The 15,753-nt window shown below is 44.5% G+C and overlaps 2 long non-coding RNA genes across 3 annotated transcripts in view; one reads left to right on the top strand and one right to left on the bottom strand.

The window, feature by feature from the left end:
• Positions 1–14,131, top strand: part of LOC142776256 (uncharacterized) — a 98,735-nt gene extending 84,604 nt beyond the window's left edge. For both annotated transcript variants that reach the window (XR_012887399.1, XR_012887398.1), the window contains one exon: positions 11,716–14,131. This is a non-coding gene — a long non-coding RNA (uncharacterized LOC142776256). The remainder of the gene's footprint in view (positions 1–11,715) is intronic.
• Positions 5,940–15,753, bottom strand: part of LOC142776255 (uncharacterized) — a 42,233-nt gene continuing 32,419 nt past the window's right edge. The window contains exon 4 of the long non-coding RNA XR_012887397.1: positions 5,940–6,596. This is a non-coding gene — a long non-coding RNA (uncharacterized LOC142776255). The remainder of the gene's footprint in view (positions 6,597–15,753) is intronic.

A 15,753-nucleotide genomic window follows, 5' to 3' on the forward strand; every position in this document is an offset into this window, starting at 1 on the left:
AATGCGCCTCCACGTTACGGCAAGCCGAAGCGTAGACGCCTAATTGCGGAACTGCTAATTGGTGCTAATTTTGTTTACGAGTGCTTCAGCTTGTATCGTCTGTAGTTGCGCAGTAAAAACTATATCGGCCACTGTGTTCCATCTGAATCGTACTTCCCTCCAGGTGCTTTTTTTTTTTTTTTTTGAAGTGATAGAGCCTCGTGTAAAGCGTGAAGAAGCCGAATAACCAGCGCGCGCATTGATTCTAATGCAGCTACAGCGATCAGGGGGAGTCTTGAGCGGCGCACCAGCCGGCGAAGGGTAAAAATTTGAGGGAAATAGAGTAGGAAGCGCACAAGCGCGGAGAAAAGTTTCGCTAGGTTCAAAATATAGCCTCGTTCGCAAAGGTGTGCCGCGCAAAGGACTCTCCGTGTTTTGCCAGTTTTGCTGAAGATGGCGCCACTTTTCTGTTTTCCAGTGCATGAGTATCGTGGCTAGAAGGGCAAGATGGAGAGACGGGAGCTGAGGAGCGCACAAAATAGCGATGAAAAACGCCGGGCGTTCTAGGTGGTGCTGCCTCTCTCTGAAGTGCCGTCGCTCCGTGGGTTCGCCCCGTCGCTCTCCGAAACCGCGCTAAGTTGTGGAGCGGCAGATTGTTTGAACGGCTGAATTCGCCCGCGTAATGCGCTAATATGCAGTACTGATGCGCCTTTTTTTTCTATTACACTACAATGCATGCAGTAATGTTGGTAAGGCGTGAAAGAAGACAGCGGAGAAAACGTGCGAGAAGTGTTCGACGTTGCTTTTCCCTTGTTTCGCAGCCTTGTTTTTTTTAAGATGCTAAACTCACCTCTCACCTGCCTACGGGCAGCTGTCAGTTCTTTTGCATATTTACAAAAGGGGGGAGGGGAGTACGCTTTGTAATGCCGCACCGCTTCCCCACTACGTACACATGTACGCGCCGCCCGCACGCGCTTCGCCTACAGACGAACTTGTCTGCGGATTTATTTCCTTTTCATTTTGCAACGCATGGCTCATGGAAGTCACAGTTCATAGGGGAACGAAAAAAAGTAGAAGCACGCAATATTCAAGGGATCCTCGCGGCTGCTTTCAGAAAAGCAGATCTGGAACATTTCAATTAGTTATTTTAAGGGCATTTGTGCGAATGCATCATACAAGGCAGCAGTAATGGAAGTCCAGCTATTTAGCCCTCGGTTTTTCTTCAGTCTTATTATGTGTGCATACATCCAGGCATATCCCCTTTAATTAAAATTGATCGTCAGTTGTTTGCAACTGCGTGTCTTGGCATAAACACTCCACACAACTATTTTGAGGCACATGAGACTGTACACGACATTTATTTACAATTTTCTTTTCTGTACAATCACTTCAGTTTAGTGGCACCTTCTCAGTTTTAGATGTTTTTGTCGATTTCATTGAGCTCCCTTGTCTCTGTTTAAGGACTTTGTGAAAAAGTGAAGCCGCGTAAGCCCAAAAAACTGGACAACTTTTGCCGTCAGTTCCTTGCTGTGAACCTTACAGCCAACTCGCTGCAGTTGAAAGCCTGCCAAGAACTGCATGAAATCATGCACACTGAAAGCGTGCAGCTGTTCAGTAGAAAAAAAGAAAGTGAAGGCCTCCTCTAGCGTGCTTACCAAGGTAGCCAAGTCATCACACGGACACAACAGCCCTCCTCTATCAAAGTGGCGAACAAGCTGACTAGCTTGTTTCCCTTTGCTCTCTCGTTTGTCTGCGGCAAGGGATGAAATGCATTCTTGGCAGCAGCTTTTCTTGTTAAATTTCCTAGCAACATAGCCAGCAATATAAAAAATAAGGCGGCTATCGCTCTTCTCGACTACATAGCCACTGTGGTCAGTACTCAGTGACTAGAGCGCAGAGCTAGCTCCATCAATGTCTCCAACTTCCAGCATGTCTTCAACAATGTCTCGAATGCCAAAAATGGCACTGCTGGTGGTTGGTGATGGCGCATCAAGGAGAGCATTCACAAGGTTTGCAGGAGAGTTTCCGTGTTTAGGTGGTCTAGCCAGGTTATAGAAATCCAAACAGATCACGACGACAAGGAATAGCCCAGGACTTGGGTGGTCATTCGTGCCACAATACTGCCTGACTATGCCAAATGTGTTTTCTAACTTGTCTTGGCTAAGCCTCGACGTTAGCAGGTACTTAAACCCAAGACTCTCCGTAACGTACTTCAGAAGTGAAAGCGTGCTGCGTAGAGTCACGCGCAATCCTTCGACAGTGCTTTTACTGATGAAGTCACCACCGGCTTTCTCTGCAGCTTCTTCCCAATCATCTAAGTATGTCAGAAATGCCTCAAGCTCCACAACGCTCTCTGACAATGGCCTAAGCGCATCTCGTGGGCAGCGTGAAGTCATCACAGATATAAGTCCGCTCATCCGCTTTACAAATTCTACTGTGGGCATCACTTTAGGACGACAAGTCTGGTCCAGGTCGGCTGTGTACAAAAACAGGCCCTTCAAAACTTCATCACTAAAAAGCGTGAAAGCTAAGTTCACTTTCATTTTGTCAAAAGAATTAGGCCAAATGTGAGGTTCTGTGATATGTGGCATAGCTTTCGAAGTTACAGAACTTCTGTCTTTGTCCCATGCTGCCTCAATGTGTTGAACACAAGCACGTCCATCAGGAGTGTTGAACCCAGTCGTCACGAATGAATTTCTTATGCACTTGACCAGGTGGGGGAAATAGGAGATGAAGTGAAGCTTTCTGAAGGGGTCCACGGGATGTGCAACATGTCTCAAAACATGTCTTTACGGCCAGCTGTTGCTTCACAGGCAAGCATTTAATGCGCTCTTTCAAGACCTCGTCGCCAATTGCTTCATTTTCTTGCCGCATTCCTGCAAGTTGCCGCTCTGCATTTAGCAGCTTTTTGAGCGCGGTGCGCAAGCTACGCCGTGTGTTTGCGTGCCTTTTCAGGCGCTTTGAAGCTTCACCGTTTCGTTTCTTTCGTTACAGCTGATTTTGCAGCAATCTCCGGAGGTATTTACAATGAAGGCACGGCCCTTTGGACTCACATGCGTAGGTGAATTTCATGGAATAGTAGCTGCCAGCATATGAAACATAGCGCTTTTCGTTGTCTGGCTTCATGCCACATTCTCCACAGAGCGCAAGCGAATTTGTGCTGTCAAGCACTGTCTGCGCTTCCTCCGGTGACGAAACAGTGCGCTGTGAGTAGAGGTGACCCCTCAAGTACACACAGCAGCACAACGATTCTGGTTGCTTGACAGCTGGCTTGAATTTCACCAACTTGAGCAACAGCATGTGGTCGGCCTGTTCACCCTCAAGCTCGCATAGGCCAAAGTGAACCGCATCTTGTTCAGTAGCAAATGTCAGCTTATTCCAGGATGGACTAGGCTGGAGGGGATTCCCGCAAACATCTTCTGCTGTCACGGCGTTCAGTACCTCCGCTTCAGGATGGCCGACAGCTCGTTGCTCCTGTGGCGGCTGTGCGTCGGCTGCGGCGTCTTGTGGCAGTTCGCCTTCCGTGAAACCATCGCGCACCTTTTGCTTTTTTGTAGGACAGCCACGCTGCTCACACAAATTTCTTTCTTTCCTCTTGTTAGGCGCTTACGTAGTGAAGTACTTCGGCACGTCGGGAAATACTGTCGGGACTGCGTCCGCTCTCAACTGCGGCCGATCCCACGGCGTTTCAACCACTTCACCGTTGATGATGTGGCGGTATGTCTTCTCGACAAATCTTTCTTCGACAATTTTTCGAAAAATTTTCCGGAGCCCTCCACTACGGCGTCCCTTATAATCATATGGTGGTTTTGGGATGTTAAACCCCACATATCAATGAAACTATGACAAATGGTGGTTGCCAGTGGCTGTAGAGATTCATATCCAGCCACATCAGGGCTTATCTTGCTCTGAAGCATTATTTCTCAATACAATCTTCCTATATATACAAGCGCAACAGAATATATAAGTGGATATTTTTTCTTAAAAGCACAAATTCTTTGCTTACAGTGTCAGGGCCCCTTTCAGACAATTGGAACCGGGTTTTAAAACATCGTATGCAATCTTTGACTTGGTTCAACGTATACGCCTAGCTGTGTATAAGCATGCTGACTTTTCACGGCACTTGCAGCCAGTTGATTTGGAGCTACGACACTGAACCGATAAGCACTTCAACGAAAACCAATGTGACAACATTTAGTATGGACCACAATGTGACAAAATTTAGTATGGAACACTTCTGTGGTTGTATATTGTGGTGCACATTAGAAACTCCGCTTTATTATATAATGTAGCGACCTAACAACGACGAACTGCATTGGTGGGTAACTGGGAAAGAGAATGAATAAAAATCCTTTGTCTCGGCCAGTGTTGGACTGAATAAAAATCTTTTGTCTCTGTCAGTGTTGGAATGTCATATTGGCGCAGTCTTCGACAGGATTAAGAACGCAACTATGTGGATAACTTTACTTTACCCCGAAATTCAAGTGACAGGCCATATTTTCGACGTTAGAAGTGGATGAAAACACGTATGAATTACCTGAGTGTACCACGACTTCCGAACTGCGTGAGTTCGTCTCTCAGAAAGCCTGGAAGACATTGTATCAGCTCAGCCACCAAACATCAATGAAGCTGAAACATAAGTACACACTAAACCAAATCTGACCCTTAAGGGTGTAAATGAGCTTGTCGCCAGACGAACACCCTTTGCTCCCTATTGGGTGTTCAAAAAAGGGTGCTGAGAAAGGGTGCAGAGCTCAGCACCCTTAAGAAAAGGGTGCAGAGCAAAAATTTTGAAGGGTGTAATGAGTGCACCTTTTAAAAAAAGATGCTGTGATGTCACAACACCCGTTCAAATGGGTGCTGGAGGGGTGCTCCACATTGACGTACCAGTGGGCCAAATCTAGGATTGATGCTGGAGATGGCTAAAAATGCAGATTGCTGTATACTCTGTAGACCATGCTGAGTGACAGCCCACATACGGTTTGTTAGTACTTGAACACATGCACTAAGTCGTTCATTCCACCCTGTGCACGTGCACCATGAACGTGGCCGGCCCTCCACAGAGGGCCTTCCGCAGGCGCTTATGAAACTAGCACTGAAACACAGTGACAGCTCTAGGTGGGGCTTTTACATCATCGTCTTTTAAAACACAGTGTCTCTGCAGTGAAGCTACTGGTAAGTTGGCTCCAGTGTTTTGCTTTCTCTATGTGTAGGCAAATAGAGAATCCGGCACTGTTATCGAGAAGTGCTGCAATTGTGCCTTACCCTGTCCAGGTGCTGTTCCTCGGGTTTTAGTTTTTGGCTGCTCTGGATAGAACAAGCTGCACTTCTGAAGAACAGTGTCGAACTTTAGATAAGCTTGTACTGTTGCAAGAGCAAAGTTAGCTTCACCACAAAGGCAGTGTGATTTGGCGAAGCCGCCGTTCTACAGCAGTCAACAAAGTGGAGGCCAACTTACAGCTGTCTGTACGTTTGTTTACTAGTTACCAAAGTGCCCTCAAGAAGCGCTCGGCAGAGTGCCGGATGCATGATGCAATGTTCAAGGTGGAAGTAGACAATATGTAAATATATACCTTAAAGCAAGGTGTTTTGAATAAATATGTGTGTTTCAATAATCATGAAATTGATCCCAGAGTGCGTATATGGCCTGTGCTACTTATTTTTGGTCCAGAATGAATGTAATCTATTCAAGGCCCCTTGCTGCACACATGCATGCACAATTTATGGATGCTTGGTCACCATACAGACATGCATACCTGCAAATTAAAAATTCACAAGTATCGAATACTGGTGATTATTTCAAATGCCATATACTCACTTTGAAAGACACACAGATAATATGCACTAAATACAGAACCTTACCACATTGCGCTCTTTTAAATTATGTGTAGCAGACGTGAGCTTTCATGCATGTGAGAATGCAAGATATTAGGCCCCAACAAAAATTTACGACAAATAAATTAACATGATGCAAATAGTTACTATTTTATTGTACATAACATACAACCAAAAAAGATTGACAATAGTAAACATGAGCTATGACCTTCTGCATCGATTGTAATGGTGAGATCTTTGTGAGTGAGGATCAATCTTCTGTTTTTCTAAATCTTTTTTTCTTACGAGTAGACAGCTTTTTTGTGACGAGACTTCTTTTTAACTTTTAACATTCTGACTTCCCTCCTTGCATAGTTGGTAACAAACAAATTATTTAGAACAACAAAATATAAGTTAGAGGCACGAGCAGTCCAAAGGCGCTTATTGAGGGTGTTGCCAGTGCCCACAAAATTGAAAAAGAAAATAGATAGGAAAGTAGGTGTGTGGTAAAACATGTGGGCTTATATAACATGCTTTGATCATCATGCTAAAAGCCTTGACTACAAACTTGCTCAAGGCTTATTTACAGCTCTCCCTTTATATATGTGTGTGTGTTTCTAAACTTGTGCGTTACAAAATCACAAATATTGACAAAGTAATGCAAGTGGTGTTGGATTAATATAATGTGATCATTCAAACACTTGCACAATCAATCTTCAGCTGCTCAGGCGACTTTGGTTCCTTTTACAATTAAAAGTGTGGTCAGGGCACTTCTTCTCTACAGCACATCCGCACCCGGAAGCCTAAAATAAAGACAGAAGTAATCACTAAGAGTTTCACAAGACAGACTGTCCAAGATACAATATGCTTTGTCATGCTGGAGTGTTCTTAGTTCTATGTGAGTTGAAGTCAGCATCAAAATTCGCTTTGTTTTCAACAGAAAACATGCTTGTTGGAGGTCCCCCAGGCAAAAAACTGTGTAAACAACTTGACAGTACCTGGGGGCCTACAGAGGGTAGCATGTATATACAACAGATTTCACATAAAAAAAAACAGCATAGTAGAAATGAAATATATACACAAGAAACATCTGAGCAATGATTCAGCATGATGCACACGTGAAACATGAGTTAGGTTCGAGTGAAAAAGCTATTCATCAAGTAATTGCGCACATCCGATTTGAACAAACCGAATAAGGCACTGAAGTTTATCAGGGTTTTTAAAGAATTGTAAAGTGCCAATAAGCAATATTCTAGTCTAGCTCTACAATAGTGTGTCATGTATGTAGTACTAGTATTTGCCTGTTAGGTATGCTGTAGTCATGAACATAATCAGTTTTCCTAATGCCTAAAACTTAGTATGTTGCAGTCCAGCTGTTCATGTTCAATAAATAATTGTTTATGGTAGCATTTAGGTTACAAAATTGATGCTAAAAATTTGGCAGACCCCACATACTTTGGGAATCGATGTTATGCGAAACACGCATAACATGTATTTTAATTTTTTTATTGAGCGATTTTATGAAGTGGAGCTCAATATAAGTACAAATTCTCGCACACAAATACGTTAAACAGCCGCATATGTTTGATTTGTTATGGGAAGATGTCACACCTTTGACAACATTAGCAGTTATTTGCTGTTTCATAACGATGCCAACAGAAACATGGATATTAGCCACACTAGAAGTGGTAGGCTTGTATGAAGCACTGGTGTTTGCGCTGGCACTCGCGACGATGGTAGCCCTCAACACTGCTACACAAATACTTCACAGGATGGTGCCTGACTACAATTGACTTTGATTCGACCTCACGGCTGCATCATAGGAGTGCACATGTAATAGTTATAAAATTTGATAGCCAGTACTACAATGACAGTTGATGTTACACAAACATTTGAGACTATTTAGAAAGTATAACCGAGGGTGGGAATGGCTCAGTGGTAGAATACCTAATTACCAAGCAGAATACTAGGTTTCGATTCCTGCTAGGACACTTGACTTTATTCTTTGGATTAATTTGGTCAATGCTGCTTATGTCAGCTTTTTAACATGATAGCGTTGAAGAGCTCGTGTCGCAGAAAACCCCCCGCCGGCGTCTGCCCCGTTGGTTGTGAGCGAAAAATCGTCTGTGCATCCGTGACCGAAAAATCAAGTTACCTAGTTTCCAGAAACTCAAAATTCCTACTTATGACCTAATGGAGGCGTGCTAATTGCTGCAAAACAAAACCCCCAAGTCGTACTACTAGACACTCAACACAGGACTCAACACACGGAAGTCGATTGACTTTGGCCAAAAATTAACGTTAGATGTACAGCGCTATTCCTTTTTCTCCGTATACGCCAACATTAAAAAATATTTCATGTGGCCGCTTTTGGAACCGTCCAAAATTCAGCCAAGCAAAAAAAAAGTCGCAGCATATCTACGGAGTGAATGGTGATGAGGGGGAGAAGCTTCGAAGGGTTTTATCGGCGAACCCTGAATCACCCGCTGGCTGCGTCCGTCCGTCCATCTGTCTGTGTCTGTATGTCTATATGTCCGTCTGTATGTATGTATGTATGTACGTCTGGGGTTCCGTCCGTCCATCTAGTGAACACGCCATGTACCGCCATATCGCAACTTTTCTTTTCATCATATATTCATCATTATATTAGTACCGCCATTCAGCGGACATTCCAAGGACTAAAACGAGAGGTGGCTACTACATGCAGGAGACGCATGACCCGTGCCTTAAGGAGATTCACTCCTAAAGAGATTGTTCCGTTCGCTGATGGCCCCACCGTGGTGGTCTAGTGAATAAGGTACTCGGCTGCTGTCCCGCAGGTGACGGGATCGAATCCCGGCTGCGGCGGCTGCATTTCCGATGGAAGCGGAAACGTTGTAGGCCCGTGCGCTCAGGTATGGGTGCACATCAAAGAACCCCAGGAGGTCAAAATTTCCGGAGCCCTCCACTACGGCGTCTTTCATAAATATGGTGATTTTGGGACGTTAAACCCCGCATATGAATCAATCAATCATCATCTATTGGCTGATGCCTTATGGATATCATCTACCGTCAGCAGCAGTACGCAGAGGGAGAGCAGCTATGCATATAGAAAGTCTTCTTGCCGTCGTCCAGACACAGCAAAGACCCAACAAGGCGATAGCAAATCCTGATCCGTTCGATGGTGAAAGCACAAGACCGGGCACCTGGAGCAAGTTCTACGAGCACGCATGTAGGAACAACTCGTGGCAAGAATCCAGAGAGCGCATCAGGAACTTGCGTCCGTTTCTTACCGGACTGGTTCGAAGGTGGTACGAGCTTCACTACGCTGGACACAAGACCGACACATGGAACGAGTGGAAAAAGAGGTTTCTGGCAGCTTTCGACGAAAACCAAGTTGAAAGGCGGGACCGAAAAACTTTTTAAACAAATTTCGATCAGGAAAGCCCCTCGAGTGTGTTTATAAAAAAAGACGGCTTGTTCAAATGGCAAAGTCCGGAATTTCCGGACTTGGCGATAATACCACTCATTATTCAAGGCCTAAGCTTCCTTCCTAGGGCATTTTTTTAAAGATGCATGTACACAAATATATCCTTAAGGAACCAGCCACGGAAAAGGAGAATGGGAACTATTTTAGTGACAAGGGCTGGGTAATCAGCTTCGAAATGAAGTAACGCTATCGATGGCCTCGCGACACACGCATCACCACCTCTGTAGATATAGAACGCATATTTAATTTCTTGCTTCGTTTTTTTTCTTAAGTCCTGCTAGCTTCCGTCAACCTAGGCATGCAGCCGCAGTACCTGCAATGCAGCGTAATGGTCGGATATGGTGGTTTATTCGAAGGAACTCTGTGGCAGAATAAGCTATAATTTAAGCAGCGCTCCGTCTGCCCGACGTGGCTCTTCCCACGTGATTGTGGTATGTGTGTAGATCACTCTCCTACCACAGTCAACTGACTTTTCCCGATGCTTGAGGTCGTGGGGTTGTCAAGACCTACCTTCTGATCTGTGTCCGGCCGTGCGCAAGAAGTTGCAGAAGGTAGCAACTGACACATGGAAGGAACAATTCCACCACTCCGTTCTTCATACGGCCCTTCTTCAGCAGGCTGTCCTTCTCCACGCTAGCACCCCTTGCGTTCTGACGGATGTTTCCTTGAAGATCTGTAGTGACTCGCGTGGGCATATGTACTACACTGAGTAACAAGGGTAAAGCGCAGCTGTTGTGGATTAACCAATCTTGAGTTGGTGCCTCGTTGGCATAATGTTTATGCGAGCACTTTGGTTAGTCAACACTCCTTTTAGCAGCGGAACTTACAGTTAAATGACTGTTATCTCTAAGTGTCGCGCATACTGCAATTTTTAGTTTTGTCCACGCTGAAACTAAAAAAAAACTTTAAAAGAGCTATATATAACAAGACATCTAATTGGTCAGGTTTAGTCGGTTGACTGCATCATTTAAAACTGTACTGATTTCTTAATCTAGCAAAGGTGGGAGAAAAATTCGTATAGTACTTTCATTATAGAGATTGGCTCAGCCTCTTGGCGAAAGTTTAGGCGAACTATGGTACTACTAAGTGTACCAACATCGCTTTAATTTTGCAAAGAATCTGATACAATCGCTACATTCGCGCCTGCCTTTCACTCATATTTACAGTCTGCAGTCTTCTCAGAATAACGGTAAACTTCCTTCCTTGCAATGTGAGTTGCCTAAATATACACTATCTGGCGTTAGTGTCTCTGGTATCTTCAAAGCACCGCACTTTAGCGAGCATGGGAATGATAAGTAGCACACGGATATGACTAATATGTGTTCTTCTGGCTCCGTGTGTGTCCGTGCGGTTGGGAGCTGTTTTCTCACAAAACAAAAATAAGCAAATGTTCAGCCGTTGTGCTTCACCATCCTCATTTCTTTGAACTCACCATTTGAGATCGGGTTAAGTTCAAAAGGGTTCGTTCTTTTCTTTGAAAAAAACAACAACTAAACAAAGCAATAAACGAAGCCACAAGTGTGATTCACTGCCCGCAAATATGAAGACTAGGCAATTCCGTGTACTACCCATCATTCCCATGGTCGCTGAACCATCGTAATGCCAGAGTCCCCTCTAGTTATTCTCAGCCAACTCTATGGATGGGTTGGTGACAGTCACAAAAAGTTTGAAAACACCAACGACGGAAGAAGAACTGGCGAAAGGAAAGAGTGTCATTGTTTCGTCAATAGTTCTTGAGTGGTTTGCGTCATAACTTTCTTGCAACATGCACCAACTATCCTAACAAGTTTTGTTAAAACGTTGGTCGAAATTTATGGTCGGCAAACTGTGCTACTTATCAATATTAAAAAGCATGTAAGTCAGCGTAAAGTTTTACAGAGGCTTCTCTCTTTCTTAGACATGACCAAAACGAAAAATATTTTCGCAATGAAAGCCTGGACAATATTGTTGTCTTTAGCTGTTGTGTATATAATAATTGTGATGTAAATTGAAGCGAAATAAAGTGAATGAAATCGGTGCAATTCAAACTCAAAACCTTGTAGTATCACCCCAGCGCGGTGGTCTAGTGGCTAAGGTACTCGGCTGCTGACCCACAGGTGCTGGATCGAATCCCGGCAGCAGCGGCTGCATTTTTCATGGAGGCGAAAGTGCTGTAGGCCCGTGTGCTCATATTTGGGTGCACGTAAAAGAAGCATGGAGCCCTCCGCTATGGCGTCTCTCATAATTATGTGGGGGTTTTGGGACGCTACACCCGACATATCAATCAATCAACCAACCTTGCAGTATCGCTTCCGATGCACTACCAATTGTAGACAAAAAAATCTCAATCTATCGTGTATTCCTAGGCCAAGTATGGTGTTCTCAGGTAGTGTGTGCCCCCGCGAACTTGCATTGCTGTGTGTACCTTGTGTATCAACACGACATCTAATCGTGAAATCTTGATGTCCTTGCAGCTCAACTACCTTCTGTCCCATCGATCGATGCTGCATCCAAACCCGCACTGCCTTTGTTGCCCGGCCTGGGCCTCTTGGATGGGCAAGACAATCTTCAAGACATCCCCTGTCCTGCTGCCGTGGCGTATACCTTGATTAACAAGGGTTCACATTCTGGTTCCTGCCTCTTCTTGGTTGTCCTATGGGGAATACATCATACAAGAAAGCCTAGTGATGTGGCCTCCCTTCGGTCCTCACTTTTTGCGAGCGCTTTCTGGCGTTGCTGTTAGCCGTCCCTCCACTGTGACCGTTAGTGGATGACTATAGGATGACGGACTGCATTTCGATTGCCCCCGCGACACATATATACCAGCGTTCTCTGGAGCTGCGCTGGGCTGCCAGCTGCCCATTAAGTGCTGCGTAACGCCTTCACGTCGGTGATACATTGCCTACAATCGTACAGAGCGTTCGAAGGGTGGTCCCGAGGCTTGCAGAATCTATCGCACCTGAAAATGATACGCTGTTTAGTCGCCATTAAAGGAATTTAGCGTTTTTAGTGCTTATGTTTAAAATGTTGAACCCATATAATTAAGTTATGCAAGTGCGCAACATTTGGCGCCACGTTCTACCCTGATGCCTGTATTTCGCCACCTTATACAACTGCAGTGGGTTTCATTGACCAAAGTGGGTGTTTTTGTTGGCCATGAAGGCATTCATTCGCATGGTGTAATTTTGTGGAATAGTGATGCTCTTTTGCTCTACACAGCATGAAAAAGCTGGGCAACTTTGCCCATTCATCTATCAATGAGTGCAGAAGAGAGGCTTCTTCTTTTCGTGTGTGCGTGCACTTGTGTTGGTTGCAAATCTTGGCCGACACTTTCTTCCATTTCACCCATTCACAATTCAACTTGGTGCTTCTTTGGTTCAGTCTCAAGGTTATTGTGCGGACGTGCCCAACATGTTCTTCTTTGTCCTATTAGGCAGTTCAGCTAAAGCATGACCAATTGCTGCGTAATGGATATCGAGTCTTGACTTCTTTGAAATCTGTTTGTCCTTTTTAAAGGGCATCTGGAGCATCAGTATTCGGTTTAGTGGCAACACTCGGCCACCTGCTCATGGTTCAAGATTTCATATGAGTACCCGTTACGTCCTTCAGTCTGTTGTTGCTGGTAGTATATCCTTTCCAACTGGGCATTCAACTTTGCATACTTTGGTCTTGCTTCGCCCTGTCGGTGAACATCGAAGAGCATCACTATGGCGAAAAGCGCACAATGTGATGACTGAAGTGGATTGGGGTGCGAGCCATAATCGTGGCAAACAAAAACTTGTGGTCTGATGGGAGTCCGTTTTGGTGTGCATGACGTGCAATGCTTGCAATTTTTTTTTTCTGTAACTGTATGGTTATTCTCTATGCTATGGTAGAAAACGTATGCAGAGCCAGTGCACAATAATCAGTGTGACGGAGAAACTCTGTTGTGTACTCCATGAGTGAATGCTGTTTGTTTCTGTGAAGTTCTAGAATGTTAATTTGATAGACTTCTAATCAGGGTATCGCAAGTACATAACACATTTTGAATGTTTTTCAATTTTTTGCCAGATTGGTTTCTTACTGGCGATGTGTGGGCACCATGTGTTCTTCACAGAAAGACAAATGTAGTCAATGTATTCTTTTCGTATATATATGTTAATCACTATAGCAAGGCAACCTTTATATATCTGGAGAGACCCACCAGATAATTGAAGCATGGCAGCCGGTCACTTGGTGACAAAAGACGTGTCTAAATAGGTGGCTAAAGTCCTGCCCATGCACTCGACAATGTTTTCGAATAGAGAGGTCACTGGCAGTGAGGCTCCTGAAGTTTTCCTGGGGGGGGGGCATGCCCATCGGTGAAGGCTTCGGACTTTGCGTTTAAAGAGAAAGTGCCGCGGACTTCTAAAATTGTAACTGCAAGCTTAGTAAAATACAAAGCTTTGTTTCATGCTTTTCTCAGTGCCACGCCATTCAGGGAAATTAAGATTTGAAATATTGAGGGTTGTGTGGAATCACTAGGTTGTTTGCTGCTCTGCTGTACATAGTTCTTTTCTGCTAGTACTGATCCACATTTAGAAAATTGTTTAGGCCTCCACAATACTTGTATTTTTTTTCTTTATTTGGCTAACACCTATTGTCACTACAAGGTTTGTTTGATTGAGATTATGTATTGGTAAGCAGTATATTGTTTATTCTAATACGTAGTGCTACTACATGTTGTCTTTGGCTAGTTAAGTGTCGATTCCCATGTAGCTACATTATTTGAGTTCACACTATACTTGAAGCTTCCCAAACTGCATTTTTTGTGAAATCGCTTGTGCTGTTATAATGGACTTTATAGTTTTCGCTTCAAAAATAAATTTTGGTTGCTGCAACTTGCTCCAATAAAATCTACATTGCGTGTTATGTTATCTTTCTTAATTATGCTTTCTGGTGTTCAACTGGTTGGGCACATCTCTGCACAAGAGTTGTTGCAGTACCAGTCAAGGTGGCAAACAGTTTCCCTCTATGAGAGAGTCGTTAATGAATTTTTCTGTTAGACATTAGATCGATGCATTGCTAAAATAAAATTTCACATTCAAGAGATGGTAATCCAAACGAGTTCAGAATATGGAGTTTCTACGAGATGAACGTTGATCACTGCGTGCTGCTGGGGTTGCTTTGACGAGTCATGACAAGAGGTTTAGACAAGACTGTTTGTCCACATGTCTTTCCCAGCAGTCATTATTCAATAATTGTGCTCAGCCTGCGAGTTTTGTTTTACGAATAGAATAAAGTTTTTCTTGTCCTGTACACTTCCTTCCGAGGAAGTGTCCATTTCTCTACCTATCCAAAGATCTGATTATACATCTTCGAATACTGATGTTCAGTGGGCAAGTCTGAACTGAATATTCAGATGCGACCTCCCTACTTTGAATTGACAGCAGAGCATCACATTGACAGCAGTAATTACTTTTACAACGGTAAGTTTGGCCTCTCATAGTTCATGGCAATTGGTTAGAAGGGGAAAGGGGGGCAGTAGCCTGCCTAATATTACTGTCTGCCCCCTCTGTAACACCCCCCCCCTCAAGAGCAATCATTCGAAACTTATCGGATAAGTTCCCAGCCTCCCTAATCCCTCTAAACTAACCGTAATATTTCCTTCCCACAAATAAAAAAAGAACTTCAGAAATAACGCTTCACCTGATTGTACATAAGTGCGCTGTGGCCCTTCACTGATATTCTAATGAAGGTGTAAATATTTGCATAGAATTTCATCAATCTTTGTGCGCTACTATCAAGTATCAATGTGAACAAGGCGCGGTTTGGCACATTTACCGTTGTTCCCTTGCCTTGCCTTGGAGGCACAGTTGAATATTTTTTTCTTCTTTTGCCTTACACAAGCCGACGTGTCACAACGCGTCCGTGGCGTGTCACTTCGGCGTCGAGCCGCGGTCCCATGGAAGGAGAGGGCACGCATGGATACAGCAGATGACACACGCAGACGGGTTGTTAGTCTAGGCGTGCAGGTCTCGGTAAGCTTGTGTCGTGGTGTTGAGTCTGCCACAAACTTTTAGCAAGTCCATTGGCTGAAAAACAGTCAAAAATGTTTAGCCCCTTATCTCACCTGATATGCCTCAACTTTTGTCCGACGTCACACCTTGCAGCGATGTGCCATCTATGCGCACTTTCCGAGTTGAAAGCTTCCCTGGTACGTTGGCTTCACCGCACGAATGGCCAAAAAACGGTCGAAAAAGTTTACCCTCTTATCACATCTGATAAGAATAAACTTTTGCCTGACGTCACAAGGCCCGTTTACATTGACCCGACGAGGGCGCGTTGAGTCGAAATAAACAGGTTTTCTGGACTCGCCCTCCCCATGTATAAGTGGACGCGTCGGGGCGGAGAGTCGTCGCTGCGAGTCCCCGTAGACCCGGAGACAGGGGGTAGGTTCACCGAACTCGCCGCGCTCAGAAAGGGCATGTATAACCGGTCGCGCTGAGTTGACGGCTTGTGACCTCTCCCGCCCGTCGCCGTCTCCGCTTCCC

This window comes from Rhipicephalus microplus, chromosome X, assembly GCF_043290135.1.
Source record: "Rhipicephalus microplus isolate Deutch F79 chromosome X, USDA_Rmic, whole genome shotgun sequence".
Classification (NCBI taxonomy): domain Eukaryota; kingdom Metazoa; phylum Arthropoda; class Arachnida; order Ixodida; family Ixodidae; genus Rhipicephalus; species Rhipicephalus microplus.